This window comes from Balaenoptera borealis, assembly GCF_965194805.1.
Source record: "Balaenoptera borealis genome assembly, contig: HAP1_SCAFFOLD_2333, whole genome shotgun sequence".
Taxonomy (NCBI): Eukaryota; Metazoa; Chordata; class Mammalia; order Artiodactyla; family Balaenopteridae; genus Balaenoptera; species Balaenoptera borealis.
The window spans coordinates 23,480-44,181 of record NW_028121968.1 but is presented as its reverse complement, the minus strand read 5'-3'; the positions used below and the strand labels follow the sequence as shown (position 1 = coordinate 44,181).

The 20,702-nt window shown below is 42.8% G+C and overlaps 1 long non-coding RNA gene across 6 annotated transcripts; it reads right to left on the bottom strand.

The window, feature by feature from the left end:
* Window positions 1-732: 732 nt before the first annotated feature.
* LOC309622378 lies at window positions 733-18,341 on the bottom strand. 6 transcript variants are annotated; one of them, XR_014240814.1, is made up of 6 exons: window positions 15,591-16,323; window positions 15,350-15,410; window positions 13,879-14,220; window positions 9,205-9,378; window positions 9,001-9,047; window positions 733-8,290 (listed from the first exon to the last, which is right to left on the bottom strand). It is a non-coding gene; the product is annotated as an uncharacterized lncRNA (long non-coding RNA). The 6 variants fall into 6 exon arrangements; XR_014240811.1 differs by lacking the exons at window positions 13,879-14,220; window positions 15,591-16,323 and adding an exon at window positions 18,203-18,341; XR_014240812.1 differs by having other exon boundaries at window positions 15,350-16,323.
* Window positions 18,342-20,702: the final 2,361 nt, after the last annotated feature.

The window sequence follows — 20,702 nt, the reverse complement described above, 5'->3', positions numbered from 1 at the left end:
ATGTCCCTTTGAACTAAGCATGTTGTGCTTCAGATGGTGACAGAGGATTTATCATCTTCCTTTCTGTAAGCTAGAACATTTCTATGGCCTAACATATGTTTTACTCCTATTGAACTCACCAAAGCCATTAAACCTTTATTGCCACACTCTTCCTTGTAAGTTTTTGTTTTGTTTATTCTCATTTCTTAAACTGACAATACATGGTACAAAATTAAAAATATAGAAAGGAGTATTTGATACAGTGTCTTCCCTCTCCCGTTTCCCAGGCACCCATCTTTCCTTTCCAGAGCTACTCAGTGTGACTTGTTCTGGCATATCTTTACAGAGATTTTTAAAACACTTTATAGAAGTTTAATTTACATACCATAAAATACATCCATTTTAAGTATACAATTCAATTATTTTTAGTAAATTTACAGAGCTGTGCAATCATCACCACAATCCAGTTTTAGAACACTTCTGTTACCCAGAAAAGTCCCTTATACCTGTTTGCAATCAATCCACATTCCCAGCCCCAGACAACCTCCAATCTGCCTTTTTCCTTTTCTGCACATTTCATGTAAATAGAATTATATAATATCTAGTCTTTGCATCTAGCTTCTTAGCATGATGTTTTCAAGATTCATCCTTGTTATAGTGTGTACCAGTACTCCTTTTTATTGCTGGTTAGTATTCCATTGTATGGCTCTACCACATTTTGTTTATCCAGTTGCCAGTTGTTGGACATTTGGATTGTTTCATTTTTTTTTTTTTTTTCCGGATAACGTGAATCATGCTGCTATGAACATTTTTGTAAAAGTTTTTCTGTGGACATAGGTTTTCATTTCTTTTGCATATATACGCAGGACTGGAATTGCTGGGTCATATGGTAAGTTTATGTTTAGCTTTTAAGAAAATGCCAAAGTGCAAGCCCCACAAACAGCAAGAAAGTTGAAGAATGAGGTCAGCATTCAAAAATGGGGTCAAATCTACAGCTGGGAAGTGGTGTACAGACAGGTAGAATTTAGATCCTGAGCCTTTAATAAGCACTACCTTCGCTCAGTGCTCTCTGTTTTTAGACTCTATATGAGAACACCTAGGGCTTCCCTGGTGGCGCCGTGGTTAAGAATCCGCCTGCCAAGGCAGGGGACACGGGTTCGAGGCCTGGTCAGGGAAGATCCCAGATGCAGTGGAGCGACTAAGCGCATGTGCCACAGCTACTGAGCCTGCATTCTAGAGCCCGGGAGCCACAACTACTGAAGCCCATGCGCCTAGAGCCCATACTCCGCAACAAGAGAAGCCACTGCGATGAGAAACCCGCACACCGCAACCAAGAGTAGCCCCCGCTAGCCGCAACTAGAGAAAGCCCGTGCACAGCAATGAAGACCCAGTGCAGCCAAAAAAATTAATACATAAAATAAATAAGTTCAAAAAATAAATAAACAAATTAAAAAAAAAAAACAGAACACCTAATGCAGGTGGGAAGGTGGGAGGGACACTGTAAAGGTCATCTATGCTACATGTACAAGAACCCCGAGAGCACACCAATAGGTACCACATTTTTCACTGCTGTAGCCGATCATTCCCCCTGTACTACCACACTGTAGCATTCCCTTCCCTGATCTACTGCTACAGTCTCTTTGGAAGGTGTTTCAGAACTCTTGTTATGAGAGTGCCAGTTGAACTGTCCTCACTTCCTTCATTTATACCAGGATTGAAGACCTTGTGGTCCGAGATCCTGTCCAGAGAGCAAGCAGGCTAAGACTCTGTCTTTGTTGATGTATTTCATCAGAAAGGGCTCTACCCCCTCTCCTAGTTCATGGTGTGAAGTGTTCTTAGCCTCTCAGGAAAGTGGGGAGAATTGGAAAGACTCTACATGAGAATGCTAGGCTTTGTAAAACACTTTAGTTTTTTAAAAATAAGACTCATTTTGTATTGGACTTATAACAATCCTATGAAATACAAAGAAAGCCAAGAATCAGTGACATGAAATGATCACCAGTAAGAACTACAACAGTCACCGCTTATCTCGTAGCACAGGGCATTGTCCATGATCCTTAAGAAGAGTTACTAGAAATGCCTCGCCCATCCTGCCCCTAAACACCAACACAGCAATCATGTACCTTGAACGGTACATGATTGCTGTGTTGGAGTTTAGCGGGAGCATCTCACTTACCAGGGACTGGACTTTTACCTTGATTCCTTTGTAGTGACGGAGACATCCCTGGTGATGAAAAATTCCCTGGGATTGCAACCTCCAAGCCAGACATTTTGTGTGACACAAACTCAAGAACTCCCCAAGTCCTGCAGTAGCAGAAACAGTCACATATTTGAGAGTAACCCAGCATCTGAACTTGGGGACATTTCAGTGACAGCTCCAGTCCAGAGTGCCAGGCGTCTCCTGGCCCTGCCTCCAGCTCCAAGCCAGGGACAAATAGAGAGTAAGCACGTGGATGATATTAAAACCAAGCTTTCAAAGATTCTGGATGCCTAACACATCCCAAAAGAAAACCAAGATCCTCCACTACTCCCTTTAGGAATCCCTGATATTCACCAGCCGCTGGCCTGCACCGATCCCCTCAGCCAAGAGGAGCAGCCTGGTTCTGAAAATGCTGATCTGGGAAAGAACAGCCTGAGTCGTGAGGACCTAGGGACACTCGAAAATGGGATCGAATCCAGCAGTGGTCTTGCAGACATTACTACACTGGCGGAGGATATTCACCTTCCCCAGCTCTTTAGTTCTTTGAAAGATCTTGATCAATCCCAAGGTCCCAACGGGATCAAAGCCAAAGATGCCAGAGCCTTTAAGGTGAATCAGGTGCAGGAAAAGCCAAGTGTCATAAAGGTTCCCTCTGATCAACCCAGGAAGAACAAACAGAAAGCCTCTGAGCCTATCAGTGGCGCTCCCAAGGCCAAAATCCAGCCAAAGAATCCAGAGTGCCTGTTAGGGGGAGAAGTGGTTACATGCCACGCTGCAGTCAGTGACAGGGCTCCTGTGAACACGGCCAAGCACTCTCAAGGCAAACCTCAGAAAGCTGCATCCAGAAAGATCAGCAAAACTAAGAGCCACGGGCAGGAAAAGACCAAAAGGACCAGAGGAAGAAACAAGGCTGAAGAGAACAAGCAGTCAGGGAACAAAGTCAAGGCAGAAGAGAAGCCAACAATTCCCGAGACGAAGCGAAAAAAACACCAAACTGAGCTTTAAAAAGCCTCGAACCTCCCTAGGCATGCGCATGCTGGAGTCTGTGAAGGTTCTTCATGCGCTGGGGAAGAAGGATGATAAGAAAACTGGGCTCTCTTCCTGTCGGCTCTTGGGAAATTCAAGCAACCCCAAAGACCCCCAGCCATCCAGCCATGGCGGCATACCCCACATGAGGGTAAGAGTGCTGAGAAAACTCAAGTCGAAGCCCAGAAACCAGTCAGCAGTGCTGAAACAGAGTGTCTATCCTCATCCCAGTATGAGCGGCCTCCTCCTGGGAAGGTCAAGTTGATACCTCTGCCTTTTTCTGCCTGGGACAAGCCTCAAGCTCGACCCGCTCCTCGGAGGCCACAGTCTCTGGCCTCACATCGGCCTGCTGGGGCTTACCGTGCCCAGCCTGGTTCTACTGACTCAGCTCAACCTGCTGCAGTCAATTCATCCCAGCCAGTTCCTGCCTCTCTGCCAGGTCCCGCCAAACCAGCTCAGCCAACTGTGACCAACCCAACCCAACCGGCTTGGACCAACCATACCCAGCCTCGTGTCCCCTCAGTCTGCTGCTCTTAGGCCTGCACCCTACAAAACTTCATCTGGCGCTTCTCTCCAGCGGGAAGCCTGTTCCCCCTGCTGTGACTAAGCGCCAGTCCCCATCCAAGCTCCAAACCCAACTTCTATGCCAAGACTTCAGCAAGCAACGAGTTCCATGGAGGGAACCCAACGTGCCTGAGCCAGTCATGTCAAAGCCCATCGAACAAGAGCAGAGGCCAGAGCGAGAGGCCATGAAGAGGCGGGCTCAACAACAACGGGAGAATGCTGCCAGATACACCTCTTCGGGGAAGCTGCAATTTTTCACTGAGAGGGAAAAAGAAATGGAAATTGCTGTCTACTACGGATACGTCAAGTGAGAGCTGCTAGGATTCTTGGTGCCACCTTGGCTACCAGCTGTTCTTCCATACATAGGTAAGATAGGTATAGAACTGAATAAGTAAATGGAATACAATTAATAGATGAGTAATAAACCTTAAGAATTTTGAGATGCTGCTAACTGGGGCGTGAGAAAGGAAGGACTGAAAGTTGGATGGGAGAATGAAGGAAAGGGGTAAAAACTGAGCAAAGAGGAAGGAACTTGGCCCAGGGCTAGGAAGGCCAAAAGAGACGTATGGATTTAGGAAAGGAAGCAGGAGTGAGGATGAAATGGCAGAAGTAAAAAGCAGGGTCAGAGGTCTGGGTTGAAAGAACACAATTGGAGTAGAGTTGAAGGTGACAGAAGATGAGTCTAGGTTTACTAGGAGAAATAGAAAAAGTCTCTCGGGGACGCTGGCCTTAAGTCTCACAACCACCAGATAGGTATTTCAGAAAACAAGAGGTTCAGGACACATCTCTGAAAGGTCTGAGTTGCCTTATTCAGGTGTGACTATAGTGGGGGAATAGGGAAATCTACCAGAGAAGTGGCTAGGGCTCAGAGTTATCCTAGGGGCAGCTGACGACAGGGGCAGAGCCAAGGGAACTGCTGCATCAGGAGGCCCACGAATAGGGCCTGGTATGTAAATCACGATGTACTCAACACCTAAGCACGAGGGGAGCGAATGCGCTCTTCAGTTAACCTTGGCAAAGACAGGCAAGGCCGGTATTCCTGTGCCACTTCACTTACAGAGGTGCAGCAAAGGGCTGAGGTCACATCCCATGTGGAGGTACAAGGACTCAATTTGAGGCCCAAATGCCTCTGAAGTCCTCTGTATTTGCAGATGCCCGTAGGCGGCCAACCTGGCTTTCAGAGCACAGCATCCTGAGGTTACTGGTGGACGAGATCAAACTTCTGCACGCGCCTAAATATTAACTTGAGGGGCTTCCTCCATTGAGCAGGGCACGTGCCGCCTTTTGTAAACATCACCATCTACTGAAACGCATGAGAAAAAATCCGACGGAAGCGTCCACTCTCACGGGTGAGAGTGGTGGGGGCACGCGCACTGGGCAGCAGCTCCAACAGCCACAGGACGCAGGCGCCCAGGGGTTCAGAGGCTCCCTGGGAGGCCTCGTGGGGCAGCTCGAGGGAGTGACGATGGGAGAGAGCGGCAGGGCTGGGCGTGAAAAGGAATGCAGTGGGGAGAAGGGAGAGATGGAGACAGTGGATAGTGACTATGGGAAAATGGGCAATTTTCATTTTCAAAATTATTTTTTTGAGATGTCATTCACATGCCATAAAATTCACCTTCTGAAACTGCAAATTCAGTGTCATTTAGTACATCCACAAGCCTATGCAACCATCACCGGCATCTAACCCATCACGTTTTCATCACCCCAAAAAGAAGCCCCCTTAAGCATCAGCAGGCACTCTTCATCCCCTCTTCCTTCAGCCCTGGCAACCATTAATTTGCTTTCTGTTGCTATGGTTTTGCCTTTTCTGGACATTTCATGAAATAATACAAATGTGACCGCTGTCTCTGGCTTCTTTCACTTAGCATAATGTTTTCAAGTTCGTCCATGTTGTAGCATGTGTTAGTACTTCATTCCTTTTTATGGCTGTATAATATTTCACATATCCACCACATTTAAAAAAATCCATTCATCCACTGATGGGCATTTGGGTTTTTTTCACTAATAATGTCCATTTTTTGAGAGTTTATTCTGTGCCAGGCAGCACCAGGCTGAGTTACTGACCTTACTTCACAGATTAAGAGGCTTGGAGAGTGTGAAGAGTTTGCCCTAGATTAAGAGCTAGCAATTGGGGGAACTGGGGTTTGAACTCAGGCAAACTTCAGAGGTAATAGATTCACATGACAGAACACTAGAAAAGGTACACAAGGGTATTCAATGAAAAGTGACCCTTTTCCCCACGTTCCCCAGCCACACATTTCCCTCCTCAGAGACATCTGCTTTGGCCGTGCTGTGGATCCTTCCAGAGAAATATTTATACCCCAACATTTATGTATCACAACTTATTGACTAATCTGTCCCACTGATTTGAAATGTCACTTTTATGGTATAACAGATTCTTATACGTATATATATATTTTAATGTATTTATTTATTTATTTTTGGCTGCTTTGGGTCTTTGTTGCTGTGCGCAGGCTTTCTCTAGTTGCGGCAAGCGGGCTTCTCATTGCGGTGGCTCCTCGTGTTGCCGAGCACGGGCTCTAGGCGCGTGGGCTTCAGTAGTTGTGGCACACAGGCTCAGTAGTTGTGTCTCACGGGCTTAGCTTCTCCATGGCATGTGGGATCTTCCTGGGCCAGGGATCGAACCCATATCCCCTGCATTGGCAGGAGGATTTTTAACCACTGCACCACCAGGAAAGCCCCTTATACGTATTTATATTTCTCTTTTCAGAGCTGTCCTGACTCTTTCTTGCCTATCTGTTATGTTTGCCATTTCTCTAAAATTCTTTTTATCTTCTTTTTGATTTAAAAAAATTTTTTCCTCTTCTTGTTTGTTTCTCTTAAGGCATTATCCATTATGTTCATTCACTCGTATTATTTTATTTAATTTATTTAATTAATTAACTTATTTATTTTTGGAGGTGTCGGGTATTAGTTGCAGCACGTGGGCTCTTTGTTGCAGTGCGTGGGCTCTTCCTTGCGGCTCGTGGGCTCTCCAGTTGTGGCGCGTGGGCTCCAGAGCACGTGGGCTCAGTAGTTGCGGCGTGCGGGCTTAGTTGCCCTGCAGCATGTGGGATCTCAGTTCCCCAACCAGGGACCGAACCTGCATCCCCTGCACTGCAAGGTGGATTCTTAACCACTGGACAACCAGGGAAGTCCCCACTCTTGTATTATTTTAAATTTAGTCCTCATTTCTGAAACTTTTTTCTTTTATTTTGAATTCTGTCTTGAGTTCTATCATCTTACCTAATTCTGGTTTATGCTGTTCTTTCATCTTTTTTTTATTATGGTAAAATATACATAAAACAAAATTTATTATTTCAACCATTTTCAAGTATACAATTCAGTGACATTAAATACATTCACAATGCTGTGCAACCATCACCACTGTGCAAATTCAAAATAATTATGTCAAAAGATTGAGCAGGACATCAGAAAGATGGAGGCAGCAGCATAGCTTCTGAATCTCTCCAAACCCTTTCATGGAAGAAGATCAACTAAAACCAAACACCCATAGGTGGCATTTATCAGCATTTACCATTTCCAGAACTTTTCCACCATCCCAAACAGAGACTCTATAGCCACTAAACAATAACTTCCCATTCCCTCCTCGATCCATGTTCTTTCATCTTTCGCATTGTTTTTCCTAACATCTTTTAGCCCACTTTGAAATAATAGGTTACAGTTTTGATCTGTTTTGTGGACCTGTCTTTTCCAACTTGATTTTATTGTCTGAAGACATGCTATTCTGCTCCTTATTCTCTTTTTTCTTACACTACCTCTGTACGGGATTTGATCCCAATCCTTTTCTGTTACTGATTTTTGGATGAAAAAAGTTTTACAGCACTTTGAAAAGGTGGTGCGAGGCCATGTGGAAACATGTTCTTCATGGCTGTTTCATCAATGCTTCACTTATACTGCTTTGGAATAACTGTTTTCCAGGAGGCATAAACCAGTGGGCTTTACCATTGGACAGAGTGCAGAGAAAGGACCCCACGAAAGCCGATCACCTTAGCAGAAATGACTTAGTTATGATTTCACCCAAGATTGGTCACAAACCAGCCTGGGAAACTCAAGGCACCAGAGACAAGGCATAATGCCATCTTTCCTTCTCTCTGCCTCAGCTCTCAAGGATTGGTCACCTCCATGTTATTAGTAACTATTATTTGGTTTCTGTTCATAATTACTATCAGGAGACACAGCACTTAGGGGCCTAATTACACTGCCTAGCTACGCACCATTCTTCTTCATCTTGGCTTCCTGTCCACCAGCAGGAACCTGATTTAGTTTTGTTCTCCCTTCACCACAGCCCAGTAATTTTTGTGCATGACTCTCAGTCTCACCAGAATCTGTATCTCTCACTCTGCCCCAACATTCCACCCCATCATTCGCTCCCTGAAGTGTACTCTAGAAATTTCGGTCAACTGGATATTTTACCACTGTTCACCATCTCTTATGAAACCAGAAGACGAGCAGCTTTCTTATGGAATGACGGAGAACTTGTAAAGATAAAACACCAGTCTGCAGGAGAAAGGGAAGAAGAGAATGATGGAAATCGTTTCTGCAAAACTAGTTTTACATTACGTTTTGTTTGTTCCTGGTAAAGAAACTGAAATCTTCTAAACATTAAAAAAAAAATCTAAACCACTAAAGTCAATAATACAGGAATATAACTTTTGAAAAAAAGTTCTTTGGCTGCGCAGCATGTGGGATCTTAGCTCCCCAACCAGGGGTTGAACCCACGCCTGCTGCATTGGAAGCGCAGAGTCTTCACCACGGGACCACCAGGGAAGTCCCAGGAATATCACTTTTAAAGGAGAAGTTATAAACCCCTTGGTTCTATGAACTGGAGATTTTTAGTAAGAAGTCATGTATTTTAAATGACTTGGAGCTTTAAAGGAAGGAAGGAAGGAAGGGAGGAAGGAAAGAAGGAAGGAAGAAAAAGGGACTTCCTTGGTGGGGCAGTGGATATAATATCAAAAGTAAATTAATTAATTAAATAAATTTTAAAAAGAAAAAAAAAATGCTGAAATCCACTGACTAATTATTCAGGCTATTATATCTTGCTATTTCCAGATACATCCCTTTATAAACTTTTGGTAAAAGGTTATCGTATGTCAGAACAAATGAATTACAGACTTTTCTATTTTTCCAAAATTTGAGAAATTCCCTTACATTTCTCCCTTCAAATTTTATAACAAGGGAAAAGTAGTGACAACCCTTATACTTACATTCAATTGCATCATCTGGCCACATGCCTTCTACATCAATCAAATATCTACAAAACAACAAAATTCGAGTCATTTGTAAATAAAAAGGAAAGAAAATCAAGTTTTTGCAAAAAAAGGTCCAATTGTGCTTTACAAATACAGATAGAAAAATCCTAAGAAAATATCAGCATATCTAATCAATAATTATTAAAGCATGATATATACCATGACTACAAAAAGGCTTTATTCCGGAGTTTCCCTGGTGGCGCAGTGTTGAGAATCTGCCTGCCAATGCACGGGACACGGATTCGAGCTCTGGTCTGGGAAGATCGCACATGCCCCGGAGCGACTGGGTCCGTGAGCCACAACTACTGAGCCTGCGCGTCTGGAGCCCGTGCTCTGCAACAAGAGAGGCCGCGATAGTGAGAGGCCCGCCCACCGCGATGAACAGTGGCCCCCGCTTGCCGCAACTAGGGAAAGCGCTCGCATAGAAACAAAGACCCAACACAGCCAAAAAAAAAAAAAAAAAAAAAAAAAAAAACAGGCTTTATTCCAAGGACCAAGGATGCAAGGATAACGCAACTTTAGAAAATCTATTAATATAGTTATTTACATTAATACAACAATTTAATCAATAAATGAAAGAGAATAAAATACAGGACCAAACTGGCAGATGTTAAAAAGTTATCTGATAACATACAACGGTCAGTTTCGGTCAAAATGCTTTGTACACTAAAAACAGGAGACTTAATATGACAAGAGTATTCATCAAGAACCAACAAATAACAAAAGACAAATTAGGACAAATATTAACATCATATCTAAAAAACCCTATCTAACCAACCACAGGAGCCAGAAACTTAGGAATCACCATCACTGACAGCTATTTCTCCCTCACCCTCATCCTCAACCCACCACCAGTGCTGACAATGATACTGCCTACATACCTCTAGAATCTGTCCACATCTTTCCACCAAAATGACCACCATACCCTGGTCCAAGCCACCATTATGCCCAATTTCTACACAAGTCTCCTAACTTGCTTCCTCGCTTCCACTCTTTCTCCCTGCAGTGTATTCTCCACTCGGTAGCAAAACGATAGGTTGAAAATGCAATTGGGTATGTTCCACACACTCACCTTCAACAAAAATAGTTCAATGGTTTTCTATTACTCTTCAAGTCTGAAACCTTAAACATAAGCCTGCACGATCGAGCTCCTACCCACACTTGCAGCTCCATTATAATGACATGCTCCCCCAACGGCCCCACCTTCCTGGCCAGTTCCTCCAACACAGCATATGCTTTCCTCTTAGAGGGTCTTTTGCTATTCCTTATGCTCAGAAATCTCTCCCCAACGTCCCTATCTGGTTAATACCTACTCATCCTTCAGATATCAGCTGAAACATCCCTAAACCTTCTCTAATCTCCATGATGAGATCAAATCCTCCCTAAAATATGCTCTCATGGTACCATGTCCCTCTCCTTGGCACCTGTCAGAGTTGTAATTCTACATGCAGAGTGTGATTCTTGAATAGCTATTCCCTCTCTGGACTGCTAGAATTCACAAAGGGCAGGCAGGTCAAGTCTCCTCACTCACAAAATTTCTCAAGTCTTTTTGCTAGCACCCAGCACAGTGCTTAAACATAACAGATGCTCAATACGTATTTCCTGCATGAACAACCATACATTGGTACAGTGTAGCAACACCCACAAAAAGCATAAGGGCATAAACTCCTTGATGCAGAAGTCCCATTCTGAGTGAAGTTAACTGAGACAAAGCATATATATTCAAAGATGTTCACACAGGAATGTTCATTACTTTGATGTTTTATAATATCAAAAACTTCTGACTTGTACATGTTCATCAGTAAGCAAAGGAACAATGCAGCCTTAAAAAAAAAAATAAACCGATCAACAAAGGATTAATCTCCAAAATATATCAATAGGTCATGCAGCTCACTATTAAAAACACAAACAACCCAATCAAAAAATGGGCTGAAGACCTAAATAGACATTTCTCCAAAGAAGACATACAGATGGCCAAGAAGCACACGAAAAGCTGCTCAACATCACTAATTATTAAAGAAATGCAAATCAAAACTACAATGAGGTATCACCTCACACCGCTTAGAATGGGCATCATCAGAAAATCTACAAACAGCAAATGCTGGAGAGGATGTGAGGAAAGGGAACCCTCTTGCACTGCTGGTGGGAATGTAAACTGATACAGCCACTATGGAGAACAGTATGCAGGTTCCTTAAAAACTAAAAATAGAATTACCATATGACCCAGTAATCCCACTACTGGGCATATACCCAGAGAAAACCATAATTCAAAAAGACATATGCACCCCAATGTTCACTGCAGCACTATTCACAATAGCTAGGTCACGGAAGCAACCTAAACGCCCATCGACAGGTGCACGGACAAAGAAGATGTGGTACGCATATACAATGGAATATTACTCAGCGATAAAAAAGAACGAACTTGGGTCATTTGTAGAGACGTGGATGGACCTCGAGACTGTCATACAGAGTGAAGTCAGTCAGAAAGAGAAAAACAAATATTATATATTAATGCATATATGTGGAATCTAGAAAAGTGGTACAGAAGAACCGGTTTGCAAGGCAGAAATAGAGACACAGATGTAGAGAACAAACGTATGGACATCAAGGGGGGAAAGCGGGGCAGGGCGGGGGTCGGTGGTGGTGAGATGAATTGGGAGATTGGGATTGACATATATACACTAATATGTATAAAATAGATAACTAATAAGAACCTGCTGTATAAAAAATAAATAAATTTTTTAAATTCAAAAATAAATAAATAAATAAACTAATTAAAAAAAAAAAAAAAAAAAAAAAAGAATGAGGTTGGGAGACTGTCAAAACAGCACACAGATCACACACTCAAGCCCCGGAAGATGGGGAACTGCCTTAAGTCCCCCACTTCGGATGACATCTCCCTGCCTCACAAGTCTCAATCCGACTGGGCTAGCTTTGGCAAGGGGACGGAGCTGGATCAGGAGCTGCTGCTGCCATATCTGGATCAAGTTCCAGTTTTGGTCTCTCATCCAACACCTAGTCAGACTCGCCTAGCACCTCAGCTGAGAGGAGCAAATTAGGATAGCTCAAAGAATAGGCCTCATACAGCATCAGCCTGAAGGAGTTTATGACCCTGGAAGAAATGGATCAGAAAAAAGGATCCGGGGGACTTCCCTGGTGGTGCAGCGGCTAAAGACTCCACACTCCCAACGCAGGGGGCCCGGGTTCGTTCCCCGGTCAGGGAACTAGATCCCACATGCATGCCGCAACTAAGAGTTTGCATGCCACAACTAAGGAGCCCACCGACTGCAATTAAGACCCGGCGCAACCAAATAAATGAATAAATAAAATAAAACAAATATTTAAAAAAAAGATCGGGGAGTGTGTGATCTGTATGATGCACTTTGTTTATGAGAACCCAATTTGATTTCTGCTGTGTATGCAGATCACCTGGGCTGTACAGATGACTGGCTGATGAGATCCTTCACGTGCCCCTCCTGCATGGAGACAGTTGATGCAGCACTGCTTTTGTCCTACGAGACTAACTGAGCCAGTGTCTCTCACCTGACTTCAAGTGAACCATCATTTTTGGTGGTTTTGATCTTTTGTGGTTGAGCCCAAAGAGCCAGGGATTAGGAATTAAGATCATGCATGAAAGTTTCCTAAAAATTCCTGAACGGCTGCAGATGTTGGGGAAAAGCACGTGATATTTTAGAAATTTAGGGGGAAAAAGGAGGATGGTATTTTTATGTAAAGCCTTCACCCAGTGTTGAAAAATATAATTGTTATTTAGATCTTGTTATTCCTCCAGTACATAGGAATTGTGTAAAGTGTTACAGCAGCTATATATGTTTCAACTGTGTGCCAAAGATTAGGATAAAGATAGTGGTTGTTTTTCCTAAGTGAGATAACTTTCTTCTTCCCCCTACCCAAATTCTTTTCTGAAGTTGCTGGCATTTGGGTCAAGGTTTTATGAAAAGCCACATTTTAGAACACTGGCACAAAAAAAGGAGTTTTAAGCTGGTTTGCATAGTTCTTTTTTTGTTTTAGAATAAACATAGAGCACTTATATTTTTTACTTTATAGGAACTCCACAAGTTAAGGTCCCATTGTTCTTTTGCTGTGATTGTTGTTACTATTGATGTTGCTGTTTTCTGTCTTTGCTGGTTCTTTCTAATCTACCATTTGTCATTATTGGCATATGATCATCTCAGGGTCACAAGATGGCTGCTGTAAAACCAAATATCATATTCTCACAAAACAAGGAGGAAGCAGAAAAAGAGCCCAAATGGTCATTTTCCTAATGCCTATTTATCTTTTCTCAGAGAAAAATATCATTCTCATAAGCACAATAACAGCCTTCCCTTAATTACTCATTTGCCAAAACAGACTGATATGACCATTCGTAAGACAATTCATGGCAAAGAGGGATATGATAATGATTGTCTTAGCCTAACAAGGATTTATCCACTCAAGCTGAATGCTTCACTCCTCAAAAAAGTCATAAAGCTCTATGAGCAAGGAAGAACTACTAAGTGACTGTTAAGTAAACCATCAGAATTGTTTGTCCAAGACCATACGATTCTTTCTTTCCACTGGAAATGGAATTCATTGCCTTAGGTCTTTTTCAATAGTGTACTATTACTGTTGGGGCTGGCTCTGTGCTTGAAAACCAGCTGAAAACCAGTTATAACCTGTTACAAGTGCTATATCTGTTTGCAGTTAAGAAATGCAGAATTCAAAGTGATCTCCTAGCTTGTAAGCCAACTGAGATTCACTGTCCCTCTTCTATAAAAAAAATGAGCTAATGTGTCCAGAAACTAACTCTAGTAAAGTGGGGTTTATTAACATTACCCTTTCTTATGAGTTTCGTCAAATTATTTTGGTTGTTAACATGGTGATAATTAAAAGTCAAGGTAAATTTTAAATATTAAGAATTCTGATGTATTGAGCTTGAATTATGCCACCATGCTTATGTAAAAATGAAAGTGGCACCATGGTTACACTGAGAAAAGTTTCTCAGTTGTAACCATTTTGATTTCTTCTTTCCTGTGACCTCCTTCCCTGTTGTCTTGAAGCACAGCAAAAGGATACTGCATGTCTTCTTACTGTAGTGCTGAGGTTATTGAAGTTATATAAAACACATCTCAGTCTCTTGTTTCTTGGAAGGAAAGTCCTGCTAGTTGACTGACAATTCTAAGCAGGGAGAATTAAGAGAAATGTGTTTCATGTTTTGCACACAAATGAAGAATTTGTATAATCACGACTTCACAGCTGTGATCTCAAAAAAGAAGGAATTTCTCTCTTTCTATTTTTCTTGCAATTAACGTAAGAACACTCTAAATCTCTAAGTTTCTGAAGCGTTAGTAGAGATGGTCTAGTAAAGATGTAGTTGTAATGTTTTACCCATTTAGCATGTGTTTATTTTTCCTTATGTACTCCAAGGTGACATATTTGTTCAGCTCAGTGATATTACAGCTAAAACAATCATTCATTAGTAAAAGGAGAAGCAATCTCAACCTAACAAATCAGAAGTGTTTCTTATTATTTTATACTGAGTTGAATATTTGACTCTTAACACTTTTTGCTACATACAAAACACAAGTCTCTTGAAGGGTTCCTCATAAGTGCATTATACAAGGATTTAGTATGTCCTAAGCACTTAAAGATTTGACATTCAACTGTAGTAGTATCCATGTTGGTTACTTTTCTTACGAGCCCCATGATGAGTTGGAGAAACACTGAAAGAATTAAGAGTATCAGGTTCTATTAAATTGTTACATGTATCTTGCTTAAGTTTGTGCTCATTTATTTATATCCAACTACATAAAGCAAATTTGGAGGAAAAAAAAGAATAATAAATAAATAAGAATGAGGTCTCCAAATATTGTCAGACGAAGATGTCCTCCATATATTAAATTATAAACCAGAATGTCTAAAACACTATACCATTAAATCACAGGTACAGTCAGTTCTGTATATCCAACGGTTCCATAACCTGCAGATATGGAAGCCCGACTGTACTACACCATTTTACATACGGGACTTGAGCATCCGAGGATTTTCGGATCCATGGGGAGTCCTAAAACCAATCCCCCTGCAGATACCAAGGGACCATTGTATATGCTTATATCTGCATTTTTTACGTCTGAAAAAATATGTGCTAAATTATTACTGGTGGTAACATCTGAGTAGGGGGCAAAATTGCCTTCCACTTCATACACTTCTCTGACTGCATTTTTTGCATTCAGCTTACATTAGCTTACATTACTATTGTAAACAGAACAATTTAAACATGCTCTGCCTCTTGGGGTTGGCAACTCACCTGCACATGAGGTAGCCAGTCCTGTTGAAACCATGGGTACAGTGGACACCAAGAAGTCTGTCTAGAAAACAGGGAATATGGAATTAAGTAAGCGAAGTAGATACACTAAAAACGAGTTATACAATTTTCTGAAGAGTAGCCTTTATTAGTTACCACAACACTACCACTATCCTGAAAAGGAAAAACTCTGAAGAAAAGAGTGTTTTTGCAGGAACGTACTATAAAGAATTAACTACTATACAGTCAAAATTCATTGTCTCTGGGAAATTTTGCATAGCCTCCAATCAGATGCAATAGTGTGGACTGGAGAATGCCCATCAGGAACTGATCTGACTATAGAAAAAGGGAGTGGAAAAAAAAAACAGGCTATCAGAAGAACAGAATTTGTTTTTGAGTGAAACAAATGGAATGCCTTCACTTTTAATGCTCAATATTAAAAAGAACAAACGGTTTCTGAAGGGCTCTTGGGGTCCCCAAAGCACTTCCATTCCTTCTCTCCTTCACTGCTCCTCACACGCCACGGGTCTATATGCCTGGGGAGTTCTCGGGTTAAGTAGCACCGTTCTTATTTCACAATGAAAAAGTAAGGCTTGAGAACGTAAGCCCAAGCTGCAGAGCAGGCAAACAGAAAAAAGACTAGAATCGAGTCTCAGATTTTTCCAACGATGCCACAGTATTTTGTGGTCCAGGACTTAAAAAAAATTATATGAGAGAGTAAATAAAAAACAACAACATGTAGCTGATCTCTGCAAAAGCTATGTCTGTGACTAGGTGGTGTCTGGCATTCGTCATCTCCTGCCTGGAATACTACCGCCCTACAATTCTAACAATCTCTTCTATTTCAACTGATCCTCCACATGGAAGATGTTCTCTCTCTAAAATATAAACTTGGCTGGATTGCTCTGTTGCTTAAAAATCTGTTGTAGCAATGCAACTTCCCTAACACGAAGCGTCTGCAACTTCTCCAGAGTCTCTGCCCCTGCCGTCAGTTCGGCATCGGCTACTGGTACCCCTTTCCAGACACTCATGGGTAGTGCCTACCTTTACCAACATTCTAGCACGACTATGTTATCTGGAGTTACTGACCACAGCCAGATCTCCACTTCAGCTGCTTCCTATCCAGGTGTTCTTGAGTGGGACATCACAGCAAGCACTGAAAAGAATTCTTCTTCACTCGGAGACTTTACTCTGGCACTCACTGACCGGCATACAGCTGCTTCCTCCATGTTTCTGGCAGCCCAGTATGATAAAACTTCAGACGCCAATAACATGGTCCCTCTACATCCATCGCTTTCTGCCAGCCTTGCTCAGGGAACACCATCTCAGATTCCAAATCAGGGGCAGAGCCACCTGTCACTTACCTACCAGGAAGGAAGCCAGGTATATTACTATAACCAAGGCACACTGGGGTCTTTACTGTATGGAGAACTTGGCTCCTGCCCGCAATCCTATGGCTCTGTGTCATACACAGGAAGTAGGGCCTCTGTGCAACCAGAAATGGGAATGGGACTGAAGGAGATTCAGCCCACAAATATCCGACCACCAGCTTCCACCTCTGCAATCTGCCACCCTGTGTCTGCTCAACGCATCACAGAAACAAGTTTTCAAGGTGAGTACACAAACGGCAGAGAAAGTTGAAGAATGAGGTCGGCATTCAAAAATGGGGTCAAATCGACAGCTGGGAAGGGGTGTAGAGACAGGTAGAATTTAGATCCTGAGCCTTTAATAACCACTACCTTCTCTCAGTGCTCTCTGTTTTTAGACTCTATGTAAGAACACCTAGGGCTTCCCTGGTGGCGCCGTGGTTAAGAATCCGCCTGCCAATGCAATGCGGGGGACACGGGTTCGAGCCCTGGTCTGGGAAGATCCCACATGCCGTGGAGCAACTAAGCCCATGTGCCACAACGACTGACCCTGCATCCTAGAGCCCGTGAGCCGCAACTACCGAAGCCCACGCGCCTAGAGCGCATGCTCCGCAACAAGAGACGCCACCGCGAGGAGAAGCCCGCACACCACAACCAAGAGTAGACCCCGCTAGCCGCCAACTAGAGAAAGCCCGTGCACAGCAATGAGAGACGCAGTGCAGCCAAAAAAATAAATACGTAGAATAAATAAGTTCAAACAATAAATAAATACATAAACATAAATTACAAAAAAAAGAACACCTAATGCAGGTGGGAAGGTGGGAGGGCCACTGTAGAGGTCATCTATGCTACATGTCCAAGAACCCCGAGAGCACACCAATCGGTACCACACTTTTCACTGCTGTAGCCGATCATTCCCCCTGTACTACCACACTGTAGCACTCCCTTCCCTCATCTACTGCTATAGTCTCTTTGGAAGGTGTTTCAGAACTCTTGTTATGAGAGTGCCAGTTGAACTGTCCTCACTTCCTTCATTTATACCAGGATTGAAGACCTTGTGGTCCGAGATCCTGTCCAGAGAGCAAGCAGGCTAAGACTCTGTCTTTGTTGATGTATTTCATCAAAAAGGGCTCTACCCCCTCTCCTACTTCATGGTGTGAAGTGTTCTTAGCCTCTCGGGAAAGTGGGGAGAATGGAAAGGACCCTATATGAGAATGCTAGGCTCTGTAAAACATTTCAGGTTTTTAAAAATAAGACTCATTTTGTATTGGACTTACAACAGTCCTATGAAATACAAAGAAAGCCGAGAATCAGTGACAGGAAAGGATCACCAGTAAGAATTACAGCAGTCACCGCTTACCTCGTAGCATAGGGCACTGTCCATGATCCTTAAGAAGAGTTAGTAGAAATGCCTTGCCCATCTTGCCCCTGAACCCCTTGAAAGGTACACGACTGCTGTGTTGGTGTTTAGGGGGAGCATCTCACTTACCAGGGACTGACTTCTCCCTTGATTCCTCTGTAGTGATGGAGACTTCCCCGCTGATGAAAAATTCCCTGGGATTGCAACCTCCAAGCCAGACAGCTTTCCTATGGAATGACAGAGAACTTGTCAAGGTGAAACACCAGTCTGCGGGAGAAAGGGAGGAAGAGAATGATGGAAATCGTTTCTGGGAAACTATTCTTACATTATGTGTTGTTTGTTCCCGGTAAATAAACTGAAATCTTCTTAACAGTAAAACAAAATCTAAACCACTAAAGCCAATAATACAGGAGTATAACTTTTGAAAAAAATTTCTTTGGCTGCGCAGCATGTGGGATCTTAGCTCCCCAACCAGGGATTGAACCCACGCCTGCTGCATTGGAAGCGCAGAGTCTTCACCACGGGACCACCGGGGAAGTCCCAGGACTATCACTTTTAAAGGAGAAGGTACAAACCCCTCGGTTCTATGAACTGGAGATTTTTAGTAAGAAGTCAATATATTTGTTGTTAGGCTCATTTTATGTTAGGCTGTCTCCCTGCACAGGATGCAGGCGCCTTGAGGATGGAAGTCATATCCCTCTATAGTACGTCCCTCTTCTTTCTGCTTTGCAGTTTGCTGCTCCACTTGCTCAACCCCACCTAGTAATAACCTATACTTCCCTTGTTCCTGTTTTCCCATCTGGAAAACAGACAAAAGGCAACCAAACAACGCAAAGGTCTCAACAAATAAGGGATATCCAAAACCAGAGATGGCCAGAACTTCTGTACCCCTGATGAAATAGTCCTCATACAAAACCTGATAATCAAATTCCTTAATGCTAGGAATCACAGTGAAAAATAGTATCTGAACTGACTTCTGTCAGATGAGTGAGAACTAAGGTTAATTCAGTGTATCTGAAGCATAGAAAGTGAGGGCAAAAGTGGCACAAGATGGGGCTAGAGAAGCAGAGAGGATTCTAGACCACGCAGAGTCTTAAAGGCCAACAGTGTGTTTTCTATTCTCAAAACAATGCTTGTGAGCGATGTTTATGAGCAACGTTCCAACTTGCTTTGAAGGTTTCTTGTGTGAAGAGTGGATTGGAAGGAAACAAGATATATGGACACCAGTTAGGACCTAATCGCAACAGACAGGCAAGTTCAGTATTAGGAAGTTGAGGAAGAGCTGGCTGACAGATTCCAAAGAAATTCAGGAGATGAACTGAAGCGGGCTTAATGGGGTAGGAGATGGAGGAAAGGAAGGTCTTAGGGAATTCAAGGGTTTACTGCACACATGAGCAAAGTCTCAAAATTAATCATTTGAACGTACAGAGGCGGATCTCCCAAATGACACCGGTTAGGAAGCAACGGTACGCCCTTTAGAATTCCTAGAGACAACACAAATCAACTGTTTCGATGGAAAATTCGGCGGGACTCTTGATTTCCATGGGAATACAGAGAAAAGAGACACTGATCTGGCTTGCAGGTATATTTAGGAAGTTGTTAGCCGGACATCACCTACTAGTATCATGTAAGTAGGCCGTCCGAAGTAGGAAGCTTAGGGGAAAAACCTGGAGGAAAACTTAAAAGCTTAAGCCACACCTCTACACTACACCACCTTTCACAATTTCTTCTCAGATAAGCATCATCCCCATCAGTGAAGAAACTCGTTCGTACCTCATAATAGGAAAAACAGGCCTAAAGATTCAATGTGTGTCTTGGGAGGTCCCATCTATGCGATATCTTCCTGGGACCAGAAAAGGCCCCAGGAAGATCCATCTCTGCACCCCTGAAAGCTTACCACCAAGGAAAATGACTAGGTCCATAGATTTCCTCCCTCAAACCAGCTTACCTCACACATAGATCATTAGCAACTCCGCCCTTACTCACATTATCACAGTCACAAGAGTGGTTAGGGAGAAAAGCACTAACCAGGGGAACTAAAACAGAGGCAATCCAGGCCAAGCTGGGCTGGTGGCAGATATCTTGCTCCTTACGCTCGGGTGCATAATGCGACTCACCACAGTGCCTTTTTCACAGACCCTTTTGAACGTTTCTCCACAGAATCCAACAGCTCAAGTTAGTTCATGACGCTTCAAGGTCAACAATCGTCAAGAGAAAAACATGCAATATGTCTTACAATGTTGGATTCCTTACAAACAGGACAAGGAGATAACCATGTAGACAAAACCAGAGCATTTGAAAACATCTGTATTCTACAAACACACCAGTGAATGCTATAAATAAGGTACTATGACATAAAACAAAATGAAAACTAGATGTGAGACTCTTCTCTTCAGTGTACAGACTTCATGGCAGTTGCTGCACACTATCTAGCTACTTAGATCTTTAACTCTCTGTTCTGTTAATACCAAATGAGGCCCAAGTGTGTCAACCTGTTTCCCACAGAAACCAAAAAGTCTACATGCATCTCTTTTCTCCTGTGCCCTTTCACCTTACCTGCTCCCAATTCTCCACCAACGTCCTCCTCTTTCTCTAATTATTCTCCTCTTCATTTTGCTTGGCCTTGCCC